This window comes from Oenanthe melanoleuca, chromosome 3, assembly GCF_029582105.1.
Source record: "Oenanthe melanoleuca isolate GR-GAL-2019-014 chromosome 3, OMel1.0, whole genome shotgun sequence".
NCBI lineage: Eukaryota > Metazoa > Chordata > Aves > Passeriformes > Muscicapidae > Oenanthe > Oenanthe melanoleuca.
This window is the reverse complement of record NC_079336.1, coordinates 10,953,874-10,968,713: the sequence shown is the minus strand read 5'-3', so window position 1 is coordinate 10,968,713 and position 14,840 is coordinate 10,953,874. Positions and strand designations below refer to the sequence as shown.

At 43.4% G+C, this 14,840-nt stretch overlaps 1 protein-coding gene across 4 annotated transcripts in view; it reads right to left on the bottom strand.

The window, feature by feature from the left end:
- CYRIA (CYFIP related Rac1 interactor A) overlaps positions 1-14,370 on the bottom strand; it is a 56,096-nt gene extending 41,726 nt beyond the window's left edge. For 3 of the 4 annotated variants that reach the window (XM_056486634.1, XM_056486637.1, XM_056486635.1), the window contains exon 1: positions 14,220-14,352. The gene's annotated coding sequence lies outside the window, so the exon portion shown is untranslated. Of the gene's footprint in view, positions 1-14,219 lie in introns of all 4 variants that reach the window. The other variant, XM_056486633.1, reaches the window with a different exon arrangement.
- Positions 14,371-14,840: the final 470 nt, after the last annotated feature.

Here is a 14,840-nt window from a genome sequence, read left to right as displayed (position 1 = left end):
AGCTGCTATTTTGAAAGTTTCCTGCTGTGTAAGAAATAATTAAGGCTGCACCATCAGTATTCAACAAAGCATAAATAGCAGAGATGCTAAATTAATTCTATTTGGAAATAAGGAGTTAAGTGAAGCTGCATTACAGAATGGACTACATAATGTTCAAAGGCAAAAGAGAAGAGTTAAATGAGATTAAGTGTGCATGAGAGGCCAAACTCTCTACCCTAACTATGCAACCACAACATTATTTCATGTTCACTTTACTCAAGAAGTAGAAAGTCCCAAAATGAAGCAATGAATTTTATTCTGATTAAAAATACAAAACCAAAAAAGGAGCAGCAGCTGAACACACTTACCAATGCATAAACTGAAAAAGCACAGACTCATTAAAACCTCTGCTACCAAGCTGGTACCATTTAAATCATACACAGAGAAATGTGAGAGATGTCAAAGGCAATTCAGGTAATTCAGGGCAGTTCATCCTTAGAGCATCCTGACCTGAGCTTTGATTCTCTCCCTACACAACCCTCAAAGCACAAACTGCCCCAGGAATTCCCAGCCCAGGAGTAGCACTGTCCGGGTGGGGACTGGGAGGTCAGTTTCTGACGGCTGGACCAATTCCAGGTGGAGGAACACACAAGGTCACCAAGAAGCCTATGCCGTATTCCTCCTGTCCTGCAGAAGCGAGGTGGTGAAACAGATGGCTGTGCTCCATGGACTAGAGCCACCCCCTGAATTGTCTGCTGGACCAGACACTGTTAAGTCATTAGGATGCTAATAGCTTTAACACTGCTTAAAGAAAAAAAAACACCCACACACAAAACTTCACACCCTACAGTTTTTGTTAAATATAAAGTTAGACTTGCACCTCGTAGACAGGAGGCAAACAGACAATTAGAAGAGGGCTGAGACATCTGGTTAAGACAGGGATTCCTCAAGGAAAAGCTAAGGATCATGCCAACTTCGGTTTACACTAACACTGCTCCTTTAGCTAACAGAAAGCAAAGCTTAGGTCAGGGATAAATTTTACTCTGCTGCCAGGATATACATGCTCCACTTGAAGACACTGTAGATGCCATCTGCTTAACATTCAGTTTATTCATTTTGATTTAAAATGCCAGGCCACAATTCTTCAAATATATATTTATTTTAAACAAATTACTTTCAAAATGGCTGATTATACTTGTGTATTCTCTGGGGCTTGTCTTATGAAAAAAATATGAAACTCAATTATTCCATTATTTTAAGCTGCTCTGGCTCATTTTTCCTGCTTTCCAGAAAGCTTCTTGCTTCCATGCTTGAAAGAATTTCTCTTCTACCTTCCTAAGCATACTATGCCTTCCCAAAGACGCTGCTGAATCCCAGCTTCCTGGAAAGCAGGTTCTGTGGCCACATATATGTCAGAAAATAAAACAGACCAGGGCACACAGCCATGTTCTGGGCTTGAAACCAGCAAATACGTTACAGCTTGTAGCTGGACAGCTAAAATCTTATTCCTCCATACAGCCCAGCCAGATCCAAACAGCCTTTTGGAAACAGTCCATTGTCTCTCCTAACCCCAGAACTATGCTTGGGCATTATCTGGGAGAGTGTTAGTTGGCACAGAGCAAAAGTGTGTCATGAGCAGGACTAAAAATGTAACAGTAGAGTCGCATGCCATACCCACTCCTTATTTAGTTCCTACTATGAACATGTGTCACAAATACTGTACCCAGTTGCTTCCGGAGAGCACAATTTTTAAAAGTCAATTCTATAACCAGCCAAATGCATTTCAGAATTAACAGGTCACCCTTGTCTAGGTGGTTGCTGCTTTCAAATTAAGGGAACAGAACCACACAATCATGTAACATCTGAGCATTTTTGTTTCCATGAGTACCACATGTAGCACAGGTGAAAATTTGCACTCTCTAGGTTTTGGAGCTTTTTAATGTGTTCAGATGGACTGAAGATGAGCATTTGATTTCTTAATTTTGGCAAGCCTGGACTGCTGCCAGTAGAACATTTGCCCTGATTGTCAGCTGGAGAAAATGGGCATAGCTCTATCAACCGTATTCCAATGCACAGCTGAGATTCTGCTTCTCCAAACTTCACCCACACTGGAGTGATGGGCAAGGAAGAAATTCATCTTACAAGATCAGAATTTTAGGAACCAATCTGTGGGTTTTTTTCAATAATTCACCAAGTTATGTATGTCTTCACAAATTTGTTTCCTTCATCTAAGTCAGAAATCCCAAATTAATTACTTCTTAAAAAACTCATGCAAATCTGAATTGAAAACATTTACCTTATTTTGCACAGAAAGGAACATAAGCAAGAAGTTATTGTAAGGACAAGAGAAGCACATAAAACTTTCCAAAGGAAAACACAACTACCATGGTGCAAATATGGATGTAAATATTGCACTTGGCAAGAATTACATGTGTGTAAAACTCTGTACAGATGTGATTATGTAGTGTCACAGGGGACTGAAAAACCATCCTGACAATAAAAAAAAATACAACCCTTTCACAACTGCTGACCCACAGATCACCTTCTCGATGTACCAACTCCTTAATTTGGAGTCTTAAGTGCAATGATTCTGTGTATTGGGTTTCTGTGGCAAGGTTTTGGGAGTGGGGAGGGCGGTGAAGGCGAACAGGATGGGATGATCCAACTTGCCACTAGCCAAGGCCAACCCCATTGGTGACGGTGGCAGCACCTCTGGGATAAATGAGTTAAGAAGGAAAAAAATCTGTTGCAGAAGAGCAGCCAAAGAGAAAGTGAGCACTTGAGCACAGCAGTTCTGCAGACCCAGGGTCAGTGCAGGAGGGGCAGGAGCTGCTCCAGATGCTGGAGCAGAGATTCCCCTGCAGCCCTGGGGCAGCCCATGGACAGCAGCTGTGCCCCTGCAGCCCAGGGGGGACCAGGGGGAGCAGAGACCCACCTGAGCCCAGGGGGAGCAGAGACCCACCTGAGCCCAGGGAGGAGCAGAGACCCACCTGAGCCCAGGGGGATCCATGGGGGAGCAGAGACACACCTGAGCCCAGGGGGGAGCAGAGATCCACCTGAGCCCAGGGGGAGCAGAGATCCACCTCAGCCCAGGGGGAGCAGAGATCCACCTCAGCCCAGGGTGCAGCTGGTGGGTGCCTGCAGGAGGCTGTGACCCGAGGGAAGCTGAGCCTGGAACAGGCTCCTGGCAGGAGCTGTGGCTGTGCAGAGAGGAGCCCACACTGGAGCAGGTTTGCTGGCAGCACCTGTGACCCCATGGGGACCCAAGTTGGAGCAGCCTGTTCCTGAGGGATTGTACCCCTTGGGAGGGTTCTCATTGGAGCACTTTATGAAAAACTGCAGGCCATGGGAGGGACTCACATTAGAAAAGTTTATGAGGAACTGTGTCCTGTGGGAGGGACTTCATGCTGGAGAAGAGGAAGAATGTGAGGAGAAAGGAGCGGCAGAGGTGGGCTGAACTGACAGCAACCTCCATTCTCTGCCCCTCTGCTGTTTGAGGGAAAGAAGCAGAGAATTTGACAGTGAAGTTGAGCACAGGAAGAAGAGTGTGGTGGGGAGACGGTGTTTTAAGATTTGGGTTTATTTCTCATTAACCTACTCTGATATGATCAGTAGTAAGTTAAACTAATTTCCCCAAGTGGAGTCTGTTTTGCCCATGACAGTCACTAGTAAGGGATGTCTCTCTGCCCTTATCTCAACCCCAGGCTTTTCATTATGCTTTTTGTTCCCTGCCAGCTGAGGAGGGCAGTGACAGAGCAGCTTTGGTGGGCACCTGCCATCCAACCAGGGTAAACCCACCTCAGTACTGACAAAACTGCTTATTACTCTGTAAAACCTTGAGCACCCAGTTCTAACTGCTGCAATACCAGCTGCCAATCTGGTCCAGTGAGTCCACCTAATAATCTACCTAATAACCATCTGCTCCAACCTAATAGTCTAGATGAACTCCCACACTCTGATCTACCCATGAATAGTTTAACTGTAGTGCTCTGAACTGCAGGTACAATTTCAGTCTTCCAAACAGATGAAAAGATGACAAATATATCTCAATAATGACATAAACACTCAACTAAAGACCATTATTCCAATAAACCATAAAACTGTCACATCTTTCGAGAAAAACAGCCAAAAGTCTACAACACAATAAAAACCCACTCACATACATGAAGTAACAAATTTATTAAATCCCAGTGATGATAACACTGCAGGCATGAGACAGACATCTGTTTTTCACAGATCTTGGCCTACATCCTAGCTCTGATGAAAAAAAAAAAAAAAAGAAAAAAACAAAAAAAAAGAAAAAAAACACCAAAAACCAATAGCTAGAGGAAAAAAAAAAAAGAAAAAATTACTTAGATCCATAATTGGTATGGTCTTTTTGCTCTGTTCCCAGGATATCTACATTAAAAAAGGGTGATGCTAGGAAATGTAGGACATGACTGTTCATTACTAAGACCTTAATTTTCTCCAGCTCCCTTTCGACTCCTTGACAAAATGCTTCATTCATTCCACATGAAAGTAAACATTTGGGTCGAAGACCTCAATTTTTCGTAGTTGTTAAAGAAAAAAGTCTGGTTTGCACAGAGACATCCATTTTGCTGTGATTTCTGCAACACCTTGTGTTGGACTGAGCAAGAAGAGGGACAGCTGATTTGTATGCCCCTATGTCAAATCGCTTCACAGCATCAGTAAATAAAGGGAACACGCAAGGCTGACTAAACCCAAGCTGATCAATACTGTGAATCATCGACTCAGAGATGGCTTTGAACACACACACAGGTCTTTAGCTGGCAGCATGGCTGGAGCTGACCATCCTGGTCCTTGCTGTGCACTCTGATGCAGAATCAGGAGCCCATCAAACACCATCTAGCAGCCCCTGCCAAAAACTGAGTGGAACTCATTTAGAGCTGCTAATTGCCTTTGCTCTGTGTTGAGACTGTGACCCTCATCAGTGAGAGGGCTGTGCTTTTTGTCAGAATATGTCAAAGGAAGTCAGGCAACTCTTGCTTTATTGTACCCTGAGAGTCACTGTGGGAGTGCAGAGTAAGAGAGCTCAAGACTTTGTGAAAAAGCACAGAGTTGTCCAGATTTGATCTCTGAGCAAATCTTCAGAGAAGCACCCAATTAATCTGCTTGCTGGAAAAACTGGAGATGAAGCTTTTTAACAGTGCAGAATTAGGCAATGAATTCAGGCATGCCTACCTACAGTCACTGGCACAAGTTGGGAGAATACCACATACAGTCATTCCCTAACAACCACCAGGAAATTGTCTGCAGGTTTGGAGGACAGCCTAATCCCTAAGAACTGAAGTTATCTCCTTCCAAACTCATTTATATCCCTTCCCTTCAGAATCTCTCATCCATGCAGAAAGCAAAAATAAAAGGAAAAAGAAGTCGTTATAACAATGAAATGTTTGATAGCAATACTTTGCTAGTAATACCACATTAAACACAGAAAGTAGAATGTTTTGTATCATGTACAAGAAACAAAGCTACCTGAATAACATCCCCCCACAGCCCCCTCCCTCTGGCCCCAACCTCATCTTGTGATTCTCTCTCAAGCGAGTCATATGGCAGCACTTTTCTCCTTTTATGGGCAAAAAAAAGGGAGAAAGGAAGTCAGCAGCCTGCAGGACTGCAGTGCCACATGAATTAAGCAGCTCAGAGCTCCTCTCGCACCCCTACCTCAGTGCATTATGGATAGATATTCTCAGAGAGGAACACTGTGAATCCACTTCCACTTAATGCATATATAATTACATGTCACTGAGTGTTTCATGCTGAACTCGTCACCACAGCATGTATTAAAAACCAAAGGATAGAAGGCATGTAATATATTTGCATTTGCTTATCTACCATCTCCTTCCTTTGTGAATGTCCTGCCAATAGCAGGCAAACCTCCTCTTTGGGAAACAGCTGTAGTGATAGTATGATACTGAGCAGCAATTAAAATTATAGTACTTTCTGCTGCAAGAATTTCCATGTGTTTCACTCTGCCTCAGTGCCTACCACCCACACCCACCTCAGTCCTTTTCATCAGCAGCTTTACAAGATGGAATCGGGGAAAGTTATTAATAATCCAGTTTAGTAAATCTGGCACTTTTTTTCAGAGAGAGAACTGTGTAAATTTCATTAGCTCAATGTTAGGGAAAGGTAAATGACACACAAAATTCTTTATGTATAAAGAATAAAAGCCTTACTGTTATTTTATCAATGGAAAGAAAGGAATCATTGTTTCTGCCTCAATAACTGAAACAAGACAATATGAGAACTCACATCCATAAACAGCTACAGTACTGAGAAATGATAAAGAAACCCACCTCCTCTCCATGCACAGGTGATGGGATCAAGAACTTGTAAGTGCTCCTATGTCCCACCAAGCCAGGGCAGCAGGATCCATCAGCCAGAGCACCACAGTGTGCACATGGCCACGGGCACAACACCTGCTGTGAGCCTGGGAACACACCTGTCAGCCTCACAGGTACCACCACCGAGTCAGAGATACCCTGCTTCCCTCCAGCTCTTTATGCGTGCTCATTCTGACTTTTATTTGACTCTTACAACTTAATTTGACTACTAAAACTTGACTACTTTGTTTGGAAGTGATGCTGAAAACAACTGAATTCAATTACATGAGCTATGCTTGCTGGGTCATAGCCCCCACTTCAAAGCTAAAATGTAGATAAGCATTTCCAGGGTCAGAGGCCCTGTCCTTAAAAATTTTTTGTTGTTTTTTTGGTTTTATTTTTTTTTTAGGAAGGAAGCAGTCTCCCTGGTTATCAGATCATTATCAAGTCAGATCAGATGGCCAAAACACCAGAGTTCAGTAAAGAGTTTAAAATAATCTCATCATTTTTTGAAGTCTAGCACTGCTCTTGTACAAAACATGGAATTTGTTAAATATATGTATATATTTCTTATTGTTAAAGATTAACTATTTACTCCTTAGAAGCTCTGAAGTGTTACCACAATGTATTTAATTCTCTATTGACAAATGTTATCTCTTTATAAACATGGACTATTTCTTTAAAAAGTAGTATTTTAAACCTGTAGGTGTCCCTTTGCCTTATGAATAAATTAGAAGACATTGAATAACAGCAACTGCCAAAGTACAAACACTTTATTACAATTGTGGTGACTCAGACTGTCAGGATTTGGCAGCCCACAGTGTTCCTCAGCAGCAGAACAAAAGGGGATTTTTTTGGCAGTTTTACTTTTAGTTCAGTAAAGGACAACATGATACTGTCTGTGCCTTAATTAATCAAAACCTCTGTAAAACAAAGGCATAAGTAGTCAGATCCAAATAATTTTCTGTCTTGCAGTATAAAACCAGACAAACATATTACATATACATCTAGGACCTCTAACATATATGTTCTGTCCTTGTCTTTTGGGGAAAAAAATAAAATACCTAAAAGAAGTAGGATTATCTAGTTATAGAAATACAAATCAGTTCTACAGGCAACACAGTCCCAAAAGACTTCCAAGACCAGGAAATATTTTCTGTTTTCCTGTTGAATACAAGAGACGTTGATAAAAAATTCTAACTAGATTTTTTTAACACCTTCACTAACTAAAAACATAAACCCCAAAGACCTAAGCACTGCGGTATAATAACACAATCTTTCATGTATACAGAGCATAAAATAGATTTGGAGGGAGACTCTTTTTCCAGCACCCCCATCACGATCTCGTCTGAAAGAGTAAAACCATCCCAGCAGTAATTGGTATTGCAGTAATTGGTATTACAGAGCCCTGCTGCAGCACAGCCTTGTGAGGGTGAGGGAAGTGTTCCAGTCAGTCCTACAGAGCTTTTATGCTTTAATAATAAAAAAAAAATACAGAAAACAGTTACAAAATATCAGAACCCATTTCCTCTGCCACCATAAATTATTAGGGAGAGGATTACAGACTTATTTCCAGAAGCTTCTAGAGATGCCAACGTCCATCATGAAATCTGTATTTGAAGAAGTTGCCAACTGCCTACAGATGCTCCTTGAAGCAAAATACTGCAATTACAGAGCAATACAGTACAGGGAGTCAGACTGTGTGTATGTGGGTGGGAGAAAGTACAACTGAGACAAAATTAGGCTGCTCCTGGAAATAAAACATAACAAATTTAACCAGCTAGCCTTCTCTAAACAGATCTCAACAACTCTAAGAAATACAGAATTTTATAGCACATAGAATTATAGAATTTTCCCCTTGCCATTGCTTCTCTCCTGAGTTTCCAGTATTATAGCAATCCCCTCTGAAAAACTAGGACCAACAGATCAACCATTCCAAATAAATACTACTGTATGTCTCCCATGGAATCTATTTAAACACAATTCTGGAATCAATTTACTGGAGATAGAAACATAAGGATCAGTTACCAGAGAGAATTTTCCTTCTTCTCCAAAACCAATTCTGCTGTGTAAGTGGCACCATCACTCAGCAGTTCGACACTAGATAAAAACAGTAATGCATTTTTGCCTCACATCTCCACACCATTATTAACATGCACGAGAGAAACCAGAAGATGAGCCTTCTCCTCTCTTCCCAGAAAGCCATTAACTCAAGCTAACCTTCCAGATTTTATCTGGAGAAGCTGCAAAATGAAAATTTCAATGATCAAGCTAGGTATTAAATACACTCACAATAAAGAAAATAAAACAGAAAGCAGGTTTGCTTTGAAATATCTTTGAAAAACATGAAAACAACCCTTTCCTCCCACTTCTCAGAATAACCACATACAGCTTAGGCAACAACAGTCTTGGGACACTACTGGGCTCAGTTCAGTTGCAGAGGCAAATACTACTGATCTGTTTAGAAATATCCCAATAGGTGCTCCAGGACATGGGTCTATGCAGGCCATGGGTCTTCTGGCCTCCTTGTGCCTGCTAACCAAGTATAGATGCAACAGTTATTGCAAACATTTACAAAAACAAGGGCAAAACATTTACACTGGACAACTGAATCAAACTGCGTCCTAAAACCAAAAGAAATACTTTATCCTGAAGTCCTCAGTCTTGCTAAAGTCTGGCCTTCATCCCTTGCAAATCTATGCTCTTCTTAATTTACTAATCCATATAAGCCTATAAACTCAAATTGAACTCACAGGAGAATTTTGAGCATGGCTGGAACAAATTCGGGTACGTAAGGGAAAGTAAGATAACTGGGATAGCAAGCAGGAAGCCACCTAACCTAACAGGCAAGAAAGTTGTCAAGGCTGTACCTTAAACTGATGTCACCTATTCCTGGAAGCTCAAGAGGTATCTATGTTATTAAAAAGGGTTGTAAAACCCTCAGGCCTCTCTAGAAGCAAGATACAAAGTCATTCCTTTCACAAGCTCCTGAGGAAAGGAGTCACACAATTTTGAAGTTTCGGATGAGAGGGCAGGAGCATGCCCTCAAGCACCGAGTCCATAAAAGCATCAGGAGAGCATCCACAGAGGAAGCAGAAGTGGGTGGTAGGCTCTTTTCAGGTTGAGAGACTTCCTTCCAACCACATTTCTGCACATCAGGATAGTGCCCTAAACCACAGGCTGTTGTCTGTGCTAAGACTATTCCTGCAGAAGTTATGAAATGGAAAAATATTTACTGGATGAAAGAATGAAACACCTATAGAAACTAGATTTCCTTTACCTGAAAGCCTTAATCACAGGGCAGGAGTCTAGGCCCCTGGCCTAATTACTGTTTTGTTTTGTTTTTTTCCAAAGGTTGCAGGTGAAATAAAGGACAGCTTATGACACTCTGCTTGTTTCACTCCCTTGGGAAGAGCGTGATGTGAGCTCAAGGTACTTAAAGCTGAAAAAGGACAGAGTCACACTTAATGAATATGGGATGCAACTAATGCACCATAAAACATGAAGAGAGGAGATTAACATCATTGCAAATGCTTCTACTCAAGTTTGAGTAAATAGCTTACACTTATTTCTTAGCAAAACAAGCTTTTCTGATCCTGAGGGAATATTCCCATCTCTGGATGCCAAAGGCAGTGAGGCAGGAGAAAGATTCCACTCTCCAGAACAGTCTCAGTGGTAACAGCTGTGGATGGATGCAGAACAGAAGCTCTGTGCATCTCATTTTGTTCACAGTAAAAAATGTAGAAAAGTGTGCTTTCAGACATGGGTTTTAGGACCATCAACCTCAGCTTCGAGGCATCTAATTGCAAAATAGGCCACTCAAATAATTTATGAATTCAGGCAGTGAGAATTCCCCCCCATGCCCAAATCCCATAAATTATATATAAGAAAGCTTCTAACAACTATTTAAATTTTAAGTTAAACCTGTGTGTATCAGAGAGATACAGGGCAGTACAGAATGACTTTTATCTAAAATGTCAGTTTAAATCTACACATTCCCTTAAAAACACCAAACCACTTCCACAGTGTTTTTACATTGTGCAAACTTGCACTCTGCCATCCCGAGCTCATCACAAACAGGATCAAACTCAAGATTTCAGTATGCTCCATGCCATGTTCTAGACATGCCAGCTCCCATGATGAACAGATGTAATGGATGCTCTTCACCAGGCCTGAGGAACACATGTTCCTGAATCACATATATTAACCTAAGATTGGACCAAACCAGACCAGCACTTATGATAGGCACACCACAAGCTGCACTGCTACTGGAACCTTCAAAATCAACATTTCACACATTATAAACATCATAAATTCCTTACATAGATTTACTCAAGACTAGGACTTATGCACTTTCACACTTTTGCACTGCTGGTCATCCAAACCATGTTATTAAAATCTGTCAACCTATCCATGATGAAAAGCACTACAGAATTACAGTCATGGACGAGAAAAAAGAAAAAAAAGAAAGGTAATATGCACAAAGAAGTCCCTCAGAGCACTGGTTTTCTAGTCTATTGACAAGTTCATGAATTAGATAAGAGTATTTCAGTTGTTAGCATGCCACAGTAACCATTCCTGAGTTAAGGTAAGGCTGAGTGATGTTTAACTAAATTTCATATTTGGTATCTTCATGTTGGCATCATTTCTAAACATTTTAAATCCACAATACTAAATAAAAATCTTTCAAGCACTTGTGTGTCAGTGCTGCACTGAGTCACACTAGTCCTCAGAGGTTCTTGTCCTATACCTATTAGTTATTTTTTCTGTAGAATCAGCTACTGCTATCAGTTTAAATCAAGAACTTGTAATGAGCAGTATGTAAAGAAAATAAGACAAGTTTTTCATTTTAATTGGAAGCAAGAATTGGAATTTCGTCTAAGTAGAAGAACAATAAATTCCTGGTACTTAATAACAATTAGGACCTGTACAGCTCAGATCATTCAGTTGCTCTTGTCATTATTCACACGAGTGCAGAGCAGCTTCTATTACAATTTTAATTTAAATAACAAAATTCAAATTTATGACTGCATTTTTTTGCAGCTCTCAAACTGCCCCATATATTAAATATTTTAATTCATGCCCCTCAAACTGTTTTCTCTGATATAGTGTTACTGTTTTGCATTCCTAGATAACATGAGTAGAAAGCACTGCTAAAAGAATGATTGATAATATTGAAATGGATCCAAATACATACTGAATTTAGTACAGAGGAAACATTAAGAGGCTTGGCTGCTTGAAATTAACATATATTGTTAGCATTCATACACCCCTATCCACTGTTGTTATAGGTCCCAGTAAAATACCCCGTTTGTCTCCAGGGATTTTAACCAGAGACTTAATGATGTCTGGATCATATACAGGATTTGGATAGGGAATAGCATTTTTCTGGTTTGTACAAAATGTGAACTGGATGATTATGTTCATGTGCTACTGCATGTAATATACATCTAGTGCTAAAGAATGCCAGCAATTCCACAATGAATATTTTACAGTTTCTCTAAAAACTCTAATTAGAATGGCATTTGGAAGTAGATAAAAATATGATAAAGAGGTCCTACTTATAGTATCTGTACACCTACCAAATATTATTTCTGTCAGAGTACAATTGGAATTGTTATTCATTTAAATAACATCTAGTATTTGAGCTTATTTTGTGTATCACACAACGTGGAAAGCTGCAACATACTGCACATGCAAATCCTCAATGTCTTTGTAAGGCTGCCATACTGCTGAGGACAAGATATTTCAGCCTGACAAAACAGTGTAAAAAATGATGTCGTGAGGACAAGCCAAGCACACTAACAATGAATTATCTTCTCAGCACTGTAAAATTCACTGTCATGGCAAAACAGCATCTGATGACAGCAACTATGCAATAGTATCCAAGATGATCACCATTTATCCTTTTTTACTTAATCAAAGGGATTTCATTCTAATTACTGCATATACTGTCTTTTTAATCACTTGTGGTTTGTTTCTTTTCAGTTTTTAATAAAGAGCAGAAGTTCATGGGGGAAAAAAACAAAGCATCACTGCAAAAGCAGCACAGGAGCATATTGAAAAAGTACAGAGCAGAATACAGTAAAATACTGCACAGTCTTTGAGAAACCATACAAGTAACTCAGAAAGCCTTGCTTATACTTGCCAGAGTTCACATCAAGTGAAACTTTAAAGACCAGCAGTTAAACTATATTACAGCAGTTTAAGTTGAATAAAATTTTTAAAATTTTATTCTTAGTTGTTATTTTATGCTTTTTATAAACTTGAGTCAAACCTTTCATGATGTTCCCATAATCTGTAATTTAGTTTCATTAAAACATTTTTTTAAAGTCTACCACAGGAAATAGTATGACTTTATAATTAGTTTTTAATTTGGGCCTGGTGAGATGAGGGAGGGGGGTTATCACAGAAGAGCAGAAAGGAGATTTAAATGTGAGAAATTATGAGGTTTATTTTTTTAGACTACTTTTACAAAGTGCGTTGTTGATGTAACAGTCTTCCTTACATGCTACAGAAATACAAAAGTTACCATAACAGAGAAAAAGGAAGTATCAGCTCAGTTCTTCCCTGTGTAATAGGAGTTGGGGTATTTTTGTAGAGCTGTGCTGACCATGTGAAAATCTTTGCCCACAATGCAACCTCGTGTCACGACAGCATTTCATTCCAAATCTTCCCCCCCACTCCCATAAGAGTTTACTGCCAAAGTAATTTTAATTTTTCTTATGGCCTTGCAGATGGTCAAAACAGAGGAAGCAAAGCAAAGACATCTCCGTCCCCTTAAGCTACTCTTTTCCCAAACACATATAAATTGACTTCAGAACTGGCAACAAAAACAGAGTGTAGAGATGGTCTGTATGGCAATTAGAGACCAGGAACAGGCTGGAAATCAACTCACATCACCACCCTCGGCAAGTTATTAGCAGCACCACTGAAAGCCTGTGCAGTTAAGAGCCTCGCTGTGCTGCCAGCGAATTGCAGAGCATTCGATTTTACACAGCGGCACAATGTATTACTGAGACCTTAGAAAACATACCCCAGATAAAAATAAATAAAACTAAACGGTCTTGGGATCAAATTAGGAGAAAAGTAATAGGAAGAATAGATGCAAGCGTGCTGTCTGTTGGCTGTAACACCTCGCAACATGGACAGCGATGTAAACGAGATGAATGCAGCACTACAGAGCCTTTCATCTCCTGCCTAGGTACAGCTCTCTGGAAACACCACGCTTACGGCACCCCGCATCCAGCACTCACCAGCAGCCAGAACAGAAAGTTTGCGGTATAATCAAAGTTGGAAGCCTGATCTCCCTTCGCGCCCTCCCCCGCCGCCCTCCCGCAGCAGGCACAGGACGCGCTGTCTGACCGACACCCGGGGCAGCTCCGCCGCGCCCCGGCCCTGCCCGTCCCCGCCGCTCCGCACCGCGCTGCCCGTCCCCGCATCCGCCGCCGCCAGCAACCCCGCACGCTTCCACCCCGGAGAGCCCAGCGCCCGGGGAAGCCTCTCCCCGCCTGGGCGAGGCCAATCGGGAGCCCCCGCTCGGGCTCGCACCGCACCCGACGCCCCTCCGATCGGGGCTGGGGGCGAAAGCCGCCGCCGGCGCTCACCGCCCCGGGGCCGCTGGCGGCTCCCCAGGCAACAGTTGGCCGTGTCCCTGCGGGTCCCCGCGGAGCGAGGGGCAGGGGCACCGCGGGGAGGGCGGCCCGGGGCCGGGGAGCGGGCACAAAGGCGGCCGCGGAGGCTCAGAGGGCGAGGGGAGCGGGGGAACTGCGGGGCTGCAACGCGCCGTCCCCGCCCCGCCGCGATGCGGGGGCGCCCAGAGACGGAGCGGCGGAGGCGGCTCAGCCCGCGCCCCGCGCAGCCCCCGGCCCCGCCGTGCCTCCCCGCTCTTACCTGGGCCGCCCGTCGCCGCTGGCCGCCGCAGGTACCCTCGTCCATCCCCCGCCGCTGCCTCCGAATCAGCCGCCGGCGCTGCGGCGCGGCCCAGCCCGCCCGGCGCAGCGCGACGCTGGCAGAGCCGCCCCGTCCCGCCCCGCCCCGCGGTGGCTGCGTGCGGCTCCCGCCGGCGGCCGCCCCGGGCGCGGCTCCGGGCCCGCCTCCCGCCGCCGCGGGCCGGGCGCCCTGCCGTGGGACGGGGTGGGAGGGGATGGGGATGGGATGGGGATGGGGATGGCAGCGGCGATGGGCCCCCCACCCCTGCAGACCGCGCCCGGGTACCCCTGGCTCCCCAGCCGGCGGTCGGGGCGCTGGGCTGCAGGCAGGAATCAGGGCAGGGGTGCGTGTGACTGTCACCCGAGCTGTGCCCGCCCGGGGACATCGGCGCTGGCCCAAACCCTCCCCGTCCCGCTGGGATCCCATCCCCCTCTCTCCGCCAGCCTCTCTTTTGGGGTGCGGGGAAGCGGGACGGTGCCTGTGTGTAAACCCTGGAGTTCGGCACTTCACATACATTTTTTTGTATTTCTGGCTTTGCAGAAGGCAGCGCTTCCTCAAGACGTCAAAAACAGATCTGAGCCC